A 16035-nucleotide genomic window follows, 5' to 3' on the forward strand; every position below is an offset into this window, starting at 1 on the left:
ACAACAATCACCAATGGGGTGATGTAACACTGAATAATCCCTTTAATACACAAGGAGTAAGTAGTGAGCAAAACAATTCAGCACAGAAAATAATACTTTTGTGTGGGTTCAGATCTGGTAGCACTGTGGTTAGAGGTTCCCCCTGCACACCCCTCAACCCCCAATAGGCAATGTAAAGAGATAAGAGGAGAGAGCAGGTATTCAGGAATGGCAAAATTCAAACAAAATATAAATCCCACTTTCCCCCAGCAAACACAAGAGAAAAGCGGAATTGACTGTCAAGCTGTCAGAATGGCTTTTAAAATTATCTTTAGAATGGACTAAGCAAAAAATTGCTGAAATTGTTATAAATTCTTATGGGAACCACTTGGAGAATTGCACACAAACACAAGCAATGATTTCATGCAAAGAAAACATTTGAAATCTTAAAACTCAAGTCGGAAGCAATCAAAAGCTCTTTTACACGTGTAAAATTTTCCCAAAATGAAATTTTGCGTCAAACTTTTCACTGCGCGATGATTGCGATTACGGGAGAATCGCAACGTTTTAGTAGAGGTCGTTTTTTCGAGATAGGTGCAAGAAAGGAAAACAGGAATGCACTTCTAAAATGAAAAATGGGTTTCTTACACTAAAGGATGACTATGAACAAAACAAATACCCCACAGGAACACAGTCACTTGATCAGGGTGACTGCCTGCTAAGGAACTCGACCTCTTCAGATGAGAAAAAGATCAGCACAGAGATAGTTTTAACATTACTGGTTATGGAGAAAAGATAGAATGGTTTAGGGAGAGGTTCAGACAATGCAAAGGTACTCCTACAATACAGGTTTGAATACAAGATAGGATGGGTCTAAGATAGGGCTAAGACTATGCAAAGTATATATGCTAGTGACACAATTCTTCCTATTTATACTCACTGGATATATTTTTTAATGGGACCATCAATTCTGGTCAGGGGATGGGATCTGGCTTAGGAAAGATGGCTGGGCACATCGGACGGGCAACGTCAGCACGGTGCTCTGGTCACAGCACGGCACATGATTGAACTGGATCTGCAATGCACTCTGGTCACAGCACGGCACAGGATTGGATTGGATCTGCCCTTCTTGGTTCTGATGAGATTTATTTTCAGCAGGCAAGCAATAACAGCACAGCCCAGCTATATTATGATGCTTCCCCTTAGGCTTGTGGGGTTCTGTTCTGGAATTTGAGGCCTAGCTGAGAATGGTTCAGCTATGCAGTGGGCCTTTTGCTTTGCCAAGTTTCTGGAGTCTGGAGCAAGGAAGATGTAGAGTTCAGCAGCAGGGTGCTCCGCCGGCGACAGGATAGTGAGTGAATCTGTCTGTCCTTATGTGTGGTGAGCTGTCTCTAGTTATGCTATGAGTAAGGGGGTGTGTGTGTTGGTTTAGCCTAAGCTTGCCCCTTTGACAGGTGATTGGGTCAGAGTCTGCTCTCTGCCTTGATAGGAGGAGAGAAACAGAGAGTCATCTTTATGGTGCAATTTTATGAGGCTGAGAATCCACCCCTAGACCCTGGAACACATAATCTACTTTTGGCAAAATACATATTTCCACATGTGCAACCTCTCTAAAAATCACATATACAGATTACATATGTTACCTAGCAGCTACTCCTCAAAACCCAGTGGCTGTGGGATCTTGTCTCCGCTTTTCACACAATTTTGCCCTTTTCACTAGGGACACAATGTCCCATTTTTAAGCACATTTCTGCAAGTGTGCGTGTTTAACATGGGCATAAGTGTATAAAGTTTCACCATTCTAGCAGAAATACATTTTGCGTAAAATCATATTTCTTACCCTTTCTTTCCAGAACATGTTCTGGTGCCTCTTCACCCGTGCATCCAGAAATTACATTAACAATGTTGTTATTTTAATATTTTTCACCATTTTACATAGTAAGTTATCAGTCTTTTTAAAATGTGTCCTTTGTCCTTCTCAAGCAACAAATGGTGGTTTAGCTCCACCCCTTTGGTCTCTACCTGGAAGCCCAGGAGCCATCCCCCATTCTTGCTCCTGGCAGAGGCCATTTACGACTGTCTTCGCAATTCGCATTTCCTGAGCTGGAGCTGGTCATTGTTCCCTTTTGCCTCAGTAGACCAGGTTCTTTCCTGCCCTGTAATGAACACTTCTCTGTGATTTCCTGCTGGCGGGAAAGACCTTCCTTCTGTGAGAAAACCTGTTATTCAAGTTCTGCAGCTTTCAGACAGGTTTCATTAAATGTTAACTCTGTTGAATTTTCCTTAGCACAAAACACTGGTTGTATCAAATCACAGCTAGAATACTCATGCAAGATTTTAAACCATGAGATCAAAACAATTACAGTATGGGTTACAGCCCTCTGCTGCACAGAGATTTTTGACAGATCCACAGATAGGCCACTTTTGCTGTGAAACTCTCTTTATGCTTTTGTCTTTTCAGGACCTTGTAAGTTCACAATGATTTAAAGCAAGATTTGGGGTTTCATTTAGCAAAGCACTGCTTTTTCCTTCTGCACTCTGCACTCCACTTTCAATTGTTTTGGGGCCCAGTGACACATTCCAGTAGTGAGATCTCTGTTCCACCACTGACAACATGTGTGGCAGATTGGTCAGCCATCTTGTTGTGCATTGCAAAGCACAATTTTCAGAAATGTTGGTGCTCTCAAGGGTATCGCGGCCATTTTGCTATTTCTGGCACCATCATAGGAGAGTGATGCGGCATAGCAGAGCAAAAGTGGTTCAAAACCCACAGAGCCCCCCTCCCAACTTGAGTTTGACCGCCTGTCAAGGGGAAGTTGGGAGATTTGCATGTTCTTTTTTTTCTTTGGTCCAGGTGGAAAAAGTCAGCTGCTTCTCCCATCAATGCTGGATAGACACACTCTCCTCGCCAGTTCTGGTTGGGAGTATGGAGCGATACTCCGGGCTCCCTGGGTCTTTCCTCCCGGTCCCCAAGTGGTCCTCCTTGGTGATTACAATTTCTTAGTTCCAATGCTAGGAGACAGAACAGAGCATGGTTATGGACATTTCCCCACTACTACTCCCCGAGGGTGTAATGGAGCAGATCCATACATTGAAGACAATTTACAATATTCCCCGCCTATAATTACTAATGATTTCAACAGGTGGATTCTTCTAAGTTGCCGGAATTTCCCCCTCTGGGTTTCCGGTTGGCTTCTCTATTTGTCGCGAAGTATGCCTGAGATGGCAACTCTTCAGCTGGTTGATGTGGACCCACTTGTCTTCCTCTTCTGCCAAACTGCCCTTGGGGATGCAGATTCTGTAGGTGACTGGTGAGATTCTGTCCACAATTTCAAAAGGACCCTGCCAAGTTGGGAGGAATTTACGCTCCTTGGCTTGGTTCCTTTGGAAATTGTACGAGTAGACCCGGTCTCCTACTTAATATTCCTTTTTAGTTGTTTTAAGATCATAGTGGGTCTTCATACTGTCTGCAGATCTTTCTAGATTCTGCTGAGCAAAAGCATGTTGAAGGTGTTTTCTCAGATTCTCAACATACTCATGAGTTGTGGAGGCAATTATCAACGTCTGCTCTTGGGTTCTGTAGAGCAGATGCTGCGGTAGCACCATCCTTTATCCAGTCATCAGCTCAAACTGAGACATTTTTGTTGCAGAAGAAGGGGTAGATCTGATAGCCATCAGGACAAGGGGTAATCAAATATCCCTACTTGGCCCAGAATCTGCCACAAACTGTTTTAATATGCTCACAATAGTTTTGTTGTATCTCTCAACTCCACCACTAGAGGATGGCCAGTAGGCAATCAATGTGTAGTTTCCTTTTGACCCCAAGTATCTCCCACATCTTGGTCATCACTTCGCTAGTGAAGTGACTACCTCGGTCTGACTCAATCCTTTGGGTGTCCAAAACGCGAGAAGATCTGATTGATCATCAGGGCAGTTGCTGTTTCTGCTTTGCAATTTGGGGCCGGGAGACATTCCACCCATTTAGCGAACAAGCATGTTACTGTCAACATGTACTTGTTCCCCCTAGAGGAGTGAATCACAGGCCCTATACAATCGACTTGTAAATCTGACCAAGGCAGTGTCATCCCCCTCTTTTGGAGGGGAGCACGGTGTGTGATTGATGTTGGCTGAAATTGTGCACACACAAGACACCCCTTCAAGTATTGGTCGAGGTCCTGCCCCATGTGTGGCCAGTATGCAACCTCTTGCAAGATTTCTAATGTCGTATGAAACCCCTGATGACCGGCTGTGGCCGCATCATGGGCGTGACTTAGCATCAGGCTTCGGAATGCGGTAGGGACCACCCACTGGTCATGGCCAGCTATGGATCTCCTTACCAGCAAACCGTCTTGGATTCTGAACATTTTTGGACATTTCATCAACACTCTGAGGTCCTCCTTCCCAATGTAATCGGTATCCATCAGGTGAAAGTTCTCAGGGTCTTCAATGTGTTGATAAAACTTACCAATTATTTGATCCCCTTTTTGAGCCGTAATCAAATCAGCATCTGGGGTCTCCTTACTCCATTGTGCAGTTGAGAGTTCATTGTGGGCATTTGTCTGGGACCTAGTGATAGCAGTGACCTGGATTTCCCCCCAACAGGGACTCGACCTCAAGTAGATCCCCTTGGCTGATCAGCTAGGTAATTTCCAGTTTTGTCTGGTCTCGCTATTTTAGAATGACCCTTGATCTTTTTCCAGTAGATGGTCATCCCTTTCAAGGTGACCAGATCATCAATATTTTGTATTAATTTCCCATGTTTTAAAGGTTTATTATTAGCACATAGCATGCCTCTGGTTTTCCAGTTAACCAGGTGCTCCACAAACTCGTTCCGTTCATAATCTGAGTCTGTGATTATGACCAGTTCGTGGAGTTGGTGGTGGACAGCAGTGAGGATGGCTTGAAGCACAGCCATCAAGTCTGCCACTTGACTACTTCGGGGACCGATTTTGTACCCAGTGGAGGGTTTTGGGCCATCATTCACCCATGCATTCCCTACGCCGGCCACAAGTTCCTTTTCCCTGTTGTTGCTAACATGGTAGGTGCACCCATCCACATAGACAGTGGGCCTTCCCTCACACTTGTCTTCTTCATAGACTTTCGGGGTCATTATAAATAAGGTGGGCGGTAAGGAGACCAGTGGCAGTAATCCCTTACCGCCCTACTACAAGGTCCCTTAGCGGGTCCCTCCAGTAACGCCAGGTCTGACCAGGTATTATGGATGGCACTCGTTAAGGGACCAGGGCGCAAATATCGGATTTGACATACGAGAGCCCGTTAGTTGCGCCCTCCCCATTCCCATTGAGCCCTATAGGCCGGATTCTGTCACTTTGAAGATATTGCAAAGGTTGATGTGGAGTCTCCACTATGATGTGTTCCCCCTGGATAAACGGGCGGTAATTCTTCAATGCCCACACCGTTGCCAGGAGTGCCTTCTCACAATCGTTGAATTTTTCCTCCACAGGGGATAAAGTCTTACTCGCATAGGAGATTACTTTATTGACCATGTCATGCTTTTGATATAATACTGCAGTCAAGCATGTATTTGAGAGCCCTGTCTCCAAGAAGAACTCCTTGTTTTTGACAGGGTAAGCTAGGCAAGGTGCTTGTGAGAGGCTTCTTTTGAGTTGTCTTACTGCCTCGGGTTGTTTTGGACCCCACTCCCACTTGACCCCCCCTTCAAAAGATGGATCAGGGGTCTTGTGATCTCTGCGTAATCCTCAATGAACTTTCTACTGTAATTAGTTAGTCCAAGGAGGCTCCTTAGTTCCCACAGAGTTGTTATTTTCTGGAGGGCTTCTACTTTCTTTTCCTGGGGACAGAGACCCTGAGGAGTTATCTCATGCCGCAAGAAATTGACACGGGTTCTGCACCACTGAGCCTTTTGGAAAGAGAGTTTTGCTCCGACAGCCCTCAACTGTGTCAGAACATAACGGATCTCTGCTATGTGTTCCTCCACAGGTGAGCTTTTGACTAGAACATCGTCTACATAGGCCAGGTTACCCCTTTCACCCAGGTCGGGTATGGCCTTATGTAGAAAGATGTTAAATTCATTGCCGGAGTTGATGTATCTGAAGGGAGTCTGGGTCCATGTGTACTGCTGCCAGCCGAAGGTAAAGGCCAGCTTGTATTTGTCCTCCCTACTGACAGGTACAGTCCAGTACCCATTGGTCAGGTCAATGGCAGTGAATACCTTTGCCCCCTGGATCTGGGCCAGCCCTTGGTCTATGTAGGGAAGAGGCCATCAGGAAGTATGGACCCGTTTGTTGAACTCCCTTAGGTCAGCACAGAGTCTCCACTGGCCGTTTGGTTTCAAACTCCCCAGCACCGGATTATTGAAGGTGCTGAGGACTGGACGAATTATCCCACGGGACTCAAGGTTCTTAATTATTTCAGTAAGGGACTGCATTGATGCGAGAGGCAAGCAATATTGCTTCACAAACACTGGAGTCATGCCAGGGTCCGTGGGAATTGTTGTTGTGTGGATGTCGGTGGGACCACAGTCATATGAGTCCACCGCAAAGAGATTTTGAAAATCTATGAAAACTTGTTTCAATTTTTGCTTTTGCTCCAGAGTCTCACAGGCATCAGCTAGGTTGACTCTCTCTTCACCCATCTGCCTGAAGCCTGGAAAGACTTCCAGTTTGGCTATCTCAGCGGCCTCCTCCAGCTGGGTGGAGAAGTCACTGGTCAAAGTGCTGATTTGGACCAATGGCTTAAGGGGGGAAGGCAGTCCTTGTGGACTTGAAAGATCACCTCATCCCTTTTGAAGTCACAGGTCACATCTTCCTTACCATAAAGGCAAGAAGAGTACACCAGGAAATTCCCCCCATGCTGGGTGAAGATCCTGTCTGGTGTTGTGTCAACATCACTATCACTGTCAAAACAGTCCTTGTGGATTGTTCCTAACAGTTTGTTACCTAAATCTGTGGAAAAATGCCAGTCATCAACCGGCATTCCGATAATGGTGCCTGCGCCCAGAGTGATACTCTTTTGGTTGCTCCTATCCACCTCTATTGGAATGGTGTTGTGTTCTATGTTGACTAGTGGTGTTGGGTTTACCCCAACCCTTGCTGTTGGAAATGGGCATTGAGATGAACATAGGCATCAGGATTTTTCAGTTGCTGTCCTCTTTTAATTTTTACTTCCAGTGAGAATTGTCGGGTCCATTCTTGGATGGCGACTTCCTCTACAATCTGAATTTCAACTGCATATGGCAGCAGTTGAGCTGACCTAAATGCTTTCTCTGGTTCATCAAAGTCCATGGGTTTATCTGCTAATAGGGACCAAGCTTTGAAGTTTATTAGGTCCAAACTAATGGCAAAGCGATTGAGAATGTCACTGCCTAAATAAAATGCAGCAGGTACATCTCGCATGACCCAACAACTAGGGACCATGCTCTTGTTGCCTATGGAAATTCTGAGCATACACCTGCTAGGCAGGAGATGTTTGTATTTGGGTGTTTCCTGGCCCATTTCCCATTTGTCTACCAGTTTAAATGTGGGAATGGCTGGATCTTTTAGGAGTTTGCGGAACATGGCCTTGCTGATGAAGCTCTTACCGTTGTTCATACATACTCGGGCGAGAACAGAGTCCTTCCCCTCGTTTAACTGAATAGGGATGAACAACTGCTCTCCAATTTTCTGAATATCAGCCAAACTTTGAGCTGATTTCTCATACCTTTGGACTATAGGAATGAAATTAACTGATTGTGAATTTGTATGGAATTTCAGAGTGTTTTCTTCCAGTGTGGAATGCCACCTTAGACTGGAAGGAAGGTTGATTTTCAGAAATAGAGAGGACTCCCCATCACCAGTTTGTTGTCCTACTGCAATTACTGTCACGTCTGGGATTTGGTTATTCTGGAAGTAGAACTCAATTTGGTCAGGTTTTTGTTCAATCATGTGGCATGTGCCATTTAAACTAACATGGTTGACACTATGTTTCAATTTTATTGGTCGGTTAGTCTGGGTCCAGAGGACCTTGTTTACACGATCTATGAGGGGAGACAATCTACGCAGGATGTCATTCCCTAGTAAACATGGTGTGCCCTCTGGAGTCACAACTATGACCGGGTGCTTCACCTTATGTCGGACAATTTTAACATCTAAATCCGCAGTCCCCTCGACAGGAATTTCCTTCCCATCGAAGTTCTGAAGTTGTCCAGGAAGAGGGGTGAGAGGAATTTGGTATTTCTCCACCCTTCCCGAATTCAGCTGATCAAAGGCCCTTTTTGACAAAAGGGTGGCTTTGGATCCAGTGTCCACCAGTGCCAAAATTGTACATTGTCCCTGTATTTGGACCAGGGCATAAAATCTTCCCTCCTTTTCCTCAACGGGGCAAAGATAATGCACATTTTTGGCCAATTGGTGGGTTTATTGCTTTGCTTTGGATACTGACAGAGAGGTGATTTGGGCAGGATTATGTTTGGGATCTTGGGAACCTGTAAGAAAAAGGTGATAGCTAGATATGGGGGAAGTTTTGGACTCCCCTGGTTCTGATTCTGGGCTGCCCCTCCCACCCCATTTTTGGAGGCAGTCACCAGAATGGGTTTGAACAAGGGGATTTTCGTGCTGGTCATTCTGGGGTTTGATAATGGGCAGTTTTAACTTAGTCCCCACATCTACCCAGTCAGGATTTTGATCCTTTGGGACCCATTTTTCTTTGGGAGGAGTTCCCCCATCCCGGAAGGAGAAGATCCTTTTCCCAGAATCCTCTGAGGACCCATCTCCTTCAAACTGGAAGATTTTCACCTCCTCCACAAAATGGGACTTTTTAGGCTCTTTTTTTCTTCTACCCACCCTCTGCTCCTTGGGTTGCAGACTTTCGCGAGCAGGAGATTTTGGTTCCAGTTCCTGGGTTTCCAGGGGCTTTTCACAAGTGGGGAAGGAAACTTCCTCGAAGGCACCCCTCTCCCCCCTGTGCCTCCTCCCTGGGAACCGGTGGGTTGTCGGGGTTCTTCCCCCATCATTGTTCTGGAGCACCAGACCCTGGATTTGAGGAGTTCTGTTGAGCCCTCAGCATGCAACCCAGATCCTGTGCCATGTTCTGGACCTGGCGCTCCAGTTGGGACACCTGCTCTGGCTGGTACGGGGTCATCTGGTCTACCCTGGGTTTATCCCTGGAAGGGTAACTATCCCTTCCCACATAATACCCCTGGTTAGGATAGTTTGTATACCCCTCCACCCTTCGCCTCCCCTCTCCCGGATTGGGCTTTCTGGGCTCAGAAAAGTGGGGAAAGAAAGAAGGGTTGTTTTGGGTGTTGAAATTTGGCAGGTACCTGGGAAAGAAATTTGGTCCGGCATTTGGGGGATTACTTCCCTCCTGGGAAAGTGAGGAGGCAAGTTTCCTGGGTTTCCAACTGTCTGTTTGGATCCCCCCCCTTGTGCCGGGGGAGTCCACATAGCCCAGGATTGGTCTGTTGCCCTTGTAGCGTGGGCTGATATAGTCAGGGGAGTTAGGGATCCCATTTGTGGGGTTGCCTCCCTGACTCCCTGTCTGAGATTGGCCTGAGGGCCTTCTGTGTCTGGGGTTGGTCGGATTCAGCGCGGGAAGGTTTATAGGCCCCCCCATCTCCAGATCTAAAATGGGGCAACTTTCACCTCTGCCACCTTAGCAGCAGCAGGGGTGTTGGTCGGTTTGGGGCTCCTGCTAATATTTTTACTTTCCAGTGGCTTCTGCACTTCGTATGTGCGCGTGGCTTGTTCAATGACCCAGTCTAGTGATCTTTTCTCATGAAAGTCCTTCACTAGCTGGGTCATAATGTAATTGGGGAGAGCATGAAAGAAGGTGTTCACAAATTCCTTACCGTCAGTGCGCACCCTTCTAGTGGTCTGCGCAAAGGCGCGTTTCAATTCCTGGACAAATTCTTGTGGGGCCTGGTCTTCCCCACATTGTAGGTTGTAGGCTGCCTTCCGGGCCTATTGAGGGTTTCTATGAATAGAAAAATGATTCAGAATGGCCGGCCTATAGGTGGACCATCTGGAATGGTTCTGATCCTCCAGCCCCGCAAAGAAGCTGGAGTACTCAGGTGAAAATGTCCACTTTACATACTGAATACAGCTTTGGCTGTCCTTCAGGTGGAAAGTCTCCATCATCTGCTCAAATAATTCAAGGTGCTCCCAAACTGAATATTTGCCATTTTTGTGGTAGGGCGTAATAACGCTCCTAATAGCTTTTATTTGCTTCAGGGGATCCTTGAGTAAAGCTCTCTCAACTTTGTTAGCCTTTTTAGTTCTGGTCACCCTGGTCCACTCATCCTCTGACTCAGAGGCACTGCTACCAGAGGTGGCTGTCTGATCTTCTGGACTCTCCCGGATTCTGCGAGCTTGGGAATGGCTGGCAGAATGTGGGGGCCTAGTTTCTTGGGACCTGTGGCACTTAGAAGAGTATTCTGACTCTTCCTTGCTCCCAGGATTGGTTGAGTACACCCCCCGCCCCCACTGCCCTAGCTGGGAAGAGGTTTTTAATATGCTCTTAGTGGGCCTAGTCTTGTGGAAGTCCCCACCAAATTTCACTGCCTGATCTCTTGGTAGGTTATATTTATGAGGATCCAGTTCTCTGATTCTCTCCTCACTGGAGTCTCCCTGATCAGAGAAGATGGCCCTAGTATTTGGGAACCTGTACATAGATGCCCGTCCATCCATTTCTGGGAGGCGCTGACCTATCAGCCCCATATTTCCCACTGGGTTGAAGTCTACCATCCCCGTGGCCCTTGGTTCATATGAGCCAGTGGACATGGGGGTGGCACAGTCCTTGGAATTGAAGGGATTAAAGTCTCTGATGCCAGGGTTCCTGAGGTTATGCTCAGGGGTTTCCCTTTCCCATCTGACCTCCTCTCTTTTAGCCCCTACTCCCTGATGACATGCAGGAATCTGACCCTTTTGTGCTTCTATTAAGGCCTTACTGGTCTCTATGAGTTTTTCCTGCATGGCTATTTGACTATGGAGCCTGTCATTTATTTCACAGAGAGCCTCATTGTCTCTCTGTGCTTCCTTCCTGCATTGGGAGTATTGGGCCAGTTTCTGCTGCAGGAGACTCACCTCCAGAGTTTGGTCCTTACTGGTCTGATTATTCTTTGCCAGAGCATCTTCCACCCTCCTGGTATGCTCTAACATCTTTTCATAGTCCATTTTGAGTTCACCCAGTCCCGGAAGGGCCTGGTGATTTTCATCTAGCTCTGTTTTTAGATGGCTGACCTCCTGGCCTAAGGTGTCCCTTTCCTGAGTGAGAGTGCCCCTTTGTGCAGCCAGGTCGTCCCTTTGTTTTCTAATGGCAGATAATTTCTGGCGCTCCTCATCAAAATCTGTTTGAGTGTGTAGATCCCTCACTATTCATTTCTTATTTTCCTCCTTTAGTTCATCAATCTGCCTTTCTAGAGCAATTATTTGCCCTGCACAGTCTCTATTATAGTTTAATTGCTGTTCCAGCTTTTGTTGGCTCTGTTGTAGAGAATCCAACCTTTCTTGACACTCTTTTTGCAGTGTCAGTAATTTGGCATCTTGCTCTAACTTCTCTTGGTGCCGGAGATCCAGATCTTCCTTTACTTTTGTCAGGTACTGTCTGGTTTCTCTCTCTGGTTCTTGGCTCTGTTGTAGCCTTTGCTCTGCAGAGTCCAGATCAGTTTGGGTTTTCTCTATGGATTGTACTTGCCTCTTTGCCAGATCTAGGTTTTCGGCATATTTTTCCTGTATTACTCCAATGTGGAGGTACAGGTAAGCCGCTATTTTGGCAATTTTACATTGCTCTTCTTTTACTTTTGGGGCCATATACAATTCACTAAGTGCCTGGTGTAATGGACCCTGGTCCTGCCATGTATCTAATTCTGTGGCAGTGACTTGTTGTTTGATTTCCTGCAGCCAGACTTTCTCATCCCGCTCTACCCATTCACCCCTGACAAACAATTTGTGCAGTAGGTGTTCCTTTGCAATATTGATTTCCACTGGGGTCGCCATTCCGGAAATATTAATTTGCTTCGTACTTATCTCAGGGTTACTTTTACTTTTGCAAAACAGGCCCAATTCCTTGAGTATTTCTTTTGAAGGGTGTTTTTAAAGTGTAGCACAGTATGGTAGCCCAACAAGGTGTATGTACCCCGTCAGTTAGCACGCTTTGGTAGACTGTCACAAGTGGTATGTCTAATTCAGGATCCCAGACGAGCCCCAAAGCTGTAAGTGATTTCAATCCGGCACACACCAAAGTCAACGCCTGGCATGTAGTGCACAACTGAAATCCTTATTTATTTTTGTCTAAAAGGTCTTTATTCTGAACGATATACCACTCATATCACACCCTTCTCCTGGAACCCCCCCCGGTCACACTGAACCAGGAATCAGGCTGGTTTGCAAAGGTAAATATTTATTTATGTATTTTAAATGTAATCACAATGTTTAATAGGTATACAGCAATCACCAATGGGGTGATGTAACACTGAATAATCTCTTTAATACACAAGGAGTAAGTAGTGAGCAAAACAATTCAGCACAGAAGATAATACTTTTGTGTGGGTAAAGATCTGATAGCACTGTGGTTAGAGGTTCCCCCTGCACACCCCTCAACCCCCAATAGGCAATGTAAAGAGATAAGAGGAGAGAGCAGGTATTCGGGAATGGCAAAATTCAAACAAAATATCAATCCCACTTTCCCCCAGCAAACACAAGAGGAAAACGGAATTGACTGTCAAGCTGTCAGAATGGCTTTAAAATTATCTTTAGAATGGACTGGGCAAAAACACCAAATATGATCAAAATTGCTGAAATTGTTATAAATTCTTATGGGAGCCGCTTTGGAGAGTTGCACAAAAACACAAGCAATGATCTAATGCAAAGAAAACATTTGAAATCTTAAAACTCAAGTCGGAAGCAATTAAAAAGCTGTTTTACATGGTAAAATTTTCCCAAAATGAAATTTCGCGGCAAACTTTTCACTGCCCGATAACCGCAATAACGGGAGAATCGCATTGATTTGGCGTGCGGTTTTAGGTGCGATGGATAGGTATGGATGTTAGCTACAAGCAGAAGTTGTTTCTAGCACAAAAACTGAGGTAGTTACAGATGTTTTAGTAGAGGTCGTTTTTTCGAGATAGGCGCAAAAAAGGAAAACAGGAATGTGCTTTTAAAATGACAAATGGGTTTCTTACACTAAAGGATGACTATGAACAAAATGAATACCCCACAGGACCACAGTCACTTGATCAGGGTGACTGCCTGCTAAGGAACTCGTCCTCTTCAGATGAGAAAAAGATCAGCGTAGAGATAGTTTTAACAATACTAGTTATGGAGAAAAAGATAGAATGGTTTGGGGAGAGGTTCAGACAATGCAAAGATACTCCTACAATACCGGTTCTGAATACAAGATAGGATGGGTCTAAAATAGGGCTAAGACTATGCAAAGTACATATGCTAGTGACACAATTCTTCTTATTTATACTCACTGGATATATTTTTAAATGGGACCGTCAATTCTGGTCAGGGGATGGGATCTGGCTTAGGAAAGATGGCTGGGTATATCGGACGGGCAACGTCAGCACGGCACTCTGGTCACAGCACGGCACAGGATTGGACTGGATCTGCAATGCACTCTGGTCACAGCACGGCACAGGATTGGATTGGATCTACCCTTCTTGGTTATGATGAGATTTATTTTCAGCAGGCAAGCAATAGCTTCCCCTTAGGCTTCTGGAGTTCTGTTCTGGAATGTGAGGCCTAGCTGAGAATGGTTCAGCTATGCAGTGGGCCTTTTGCTTTGCCAAGTTTCTGGAGTCTGGAGCAAGTAAGATGTAGAGTTCAGCAGCAGGGTGCTCTGCCAGCGTCAGGATAGTGAGTGAATCTGTCTCTCCTTATGTGTGGTGAGCTGTCTCTATTTATGCTATGAGAAAGGGGGTGTCTGGGCTGGTTTAACCTAAGCTTACCCCTTTGACAGGTGACTGGGTCAGCGTCTGCTCTCTGCCTTGATAGGAGGAGAGAAACAGAGAGTCATCTTTATGGTGCAATTTTATGAGGCTGAGAATCCACCCCTAGCTCCTGGAACACAAAATCTACTTTTGGCAAAATACATATTTCTACATGTGCAACCTCTCTAAAAATCACATACACAGATTACATATTTTACCTAGCAGCTACTCCTCAAAACCCTGTGGCTGTGGGATCTTGTCTCCGCTTTTCACAGAATTTTGCCCTTTTCACTAGGAACACAATGTCGCATTTTTAAGCACAGTTCTGCAAGTTTGCGTGTTTAACATGGGCACAGTTCTAGCGGAAAAACATTTTGCGTAAAATCATATTTCTTGCTCTTTCTGTCGAGAACATGTCACAGAGTTCTGGCGCCTCTTCACCCGTGCATCCAGTAAATACATTAACAATGCTGTTATTTTTATATTTTTCACCATTTTACATAGTAAGTTATCAGTCTTTTTAAAATGTGTCCTTTGTCCTTCTTAAGCAACAAATGGTGGTTTAGCTCCACCCCTTTGGTCTCTACCTGGTGTCGTAGGCTCTTGATCCAGCGCAGAAGTAGCACAAACTCCTTCCTCCCCTTAGCAGTTTTGGCGTCTGGGACTTAATGCACACAGGAAACCGCAACCACCACGGGGAAAGAGGGTTAGGGTCCACGGGTTGGATAGGTGAGGGGTAGTAGGATCACCGGGTAGAGGTTAAGGGAGATGTTATGGTCGGGGTGGGGTTAGGGGAAAGACATGCTCCTGATCTCTTGATGCTTGGTTGGTCACACTAAACACCTTAGATCAATACATTCTTGCATGCACACATGAGAATCTCAACAATCATACACAGTCTTACTGCACTGCGTAGGGCGATGTTGCTTAGCTTATTAACACTGATTCATAAGCTAGCGCCAAGCATTGCTTACTCCAGCAATGACTCGGTTAGTTGACACTTACTTCAGTGTCAATCGCACTGAATTACATGAGTTTGTTCTCAGCTCATCCACAGCTTAGAAACCTTTACACATTAGGAACACATGTGCAGCACAGTCTGGGTTTGTACTGGTCCAGTACCAGGCAGTTAGTGATATAAAACGTATTTCTCAAAGAAACTGTAAAAGACTTAGCTTCGGTACTTGTCTGATGTCCGGTTTTGTCTGCGGGCCCCCTAGCGGTGCCTTGGAAACCGTGAGCTGCGTCTGCCAAATGAAAAGGAATTAGTACGTGTGTTCACGTAGCTTGTTTCTACCACAGATTGGCTCGCACACAATTCTACATGCGGTTAGTAACATCATGCGCCTGATGCCCAAAAATGCCATTTAAGTCTCCTGCAGTGAACTGGTGCCTCCCGGGCCTCAATTCCCCCCGTGCCTTCATGCAGTTAGTGGTTCGGAACTGTGCTCAGAAGTCTATGTTCCATTCGAGAAATCTGATAAAGTACTTATCTTTGATGCCGCGGGGCCGCGGCGATGTAGTCAGGGCGAGGGATGGCCCCGCGTAGGAGTTGTGCCCTTTCGGAGCTCTGCGTAGGATTTGAGCACTCTCGGAGCTCTGCAGGATGCGTCTGCCCGTGAGGAAGTCGAGCGCGAACAGAGTTTTGGGGCCTGCGCATGCGCGAACCCATCTCGCGCATGCGCGATAGCTGGGGCGTTGTCCGCACGGGTTGCAGGCCTTGCGTGCCAGTCCCTGAGTGTGCTGCTCCCGGGGCTGCTGGGAGATGTAGTCTTCGGGTCTTTGTTTGCTCCTGATGCCGTTTTGGTCCAGCAGATGCCACTCTTCCCCATCTGATATTCCTACAAGAGGGACAGAGATGGCATCTACTGGATAAATACGTCCCCACACTGGTGGCTGCCACACTAGGCCCCTGCTGGGCTCTGACAGTACATCCCCTCCCCGCAGAAGGACCTGGCTTCTTCGGGTAATTACGGTGATACAACCGCAAGAGACGAGGAGCATGTACATTAGAAGCTGGTTCCCAGGACCTTTCTTCGGGGCCATACCCAACACAATCAATGAAATAATATAATTGTCCACCCCTTTTCCGGGAATTGAGGATAGCTTGCACCTCGTATTCGGGGTATCCTTCTACCAGAACCGGGGGAGGTCGTGCCATTCGG

Source organism: Ambystoma mexicanum, chromosome 1p (assembly GCF_040938575.1).
Source record: "Ambystoma mexicanum isolate Mex_15411 chromosome 1p, UKY_AmexF1_1, whole genome shotgun sequence".
NCBI lineage: Eukaryota > Metazoa > Chordata > Amphibia > Caudata > Ambystomatidae > Ambystoma > Ambystoma mexicanum.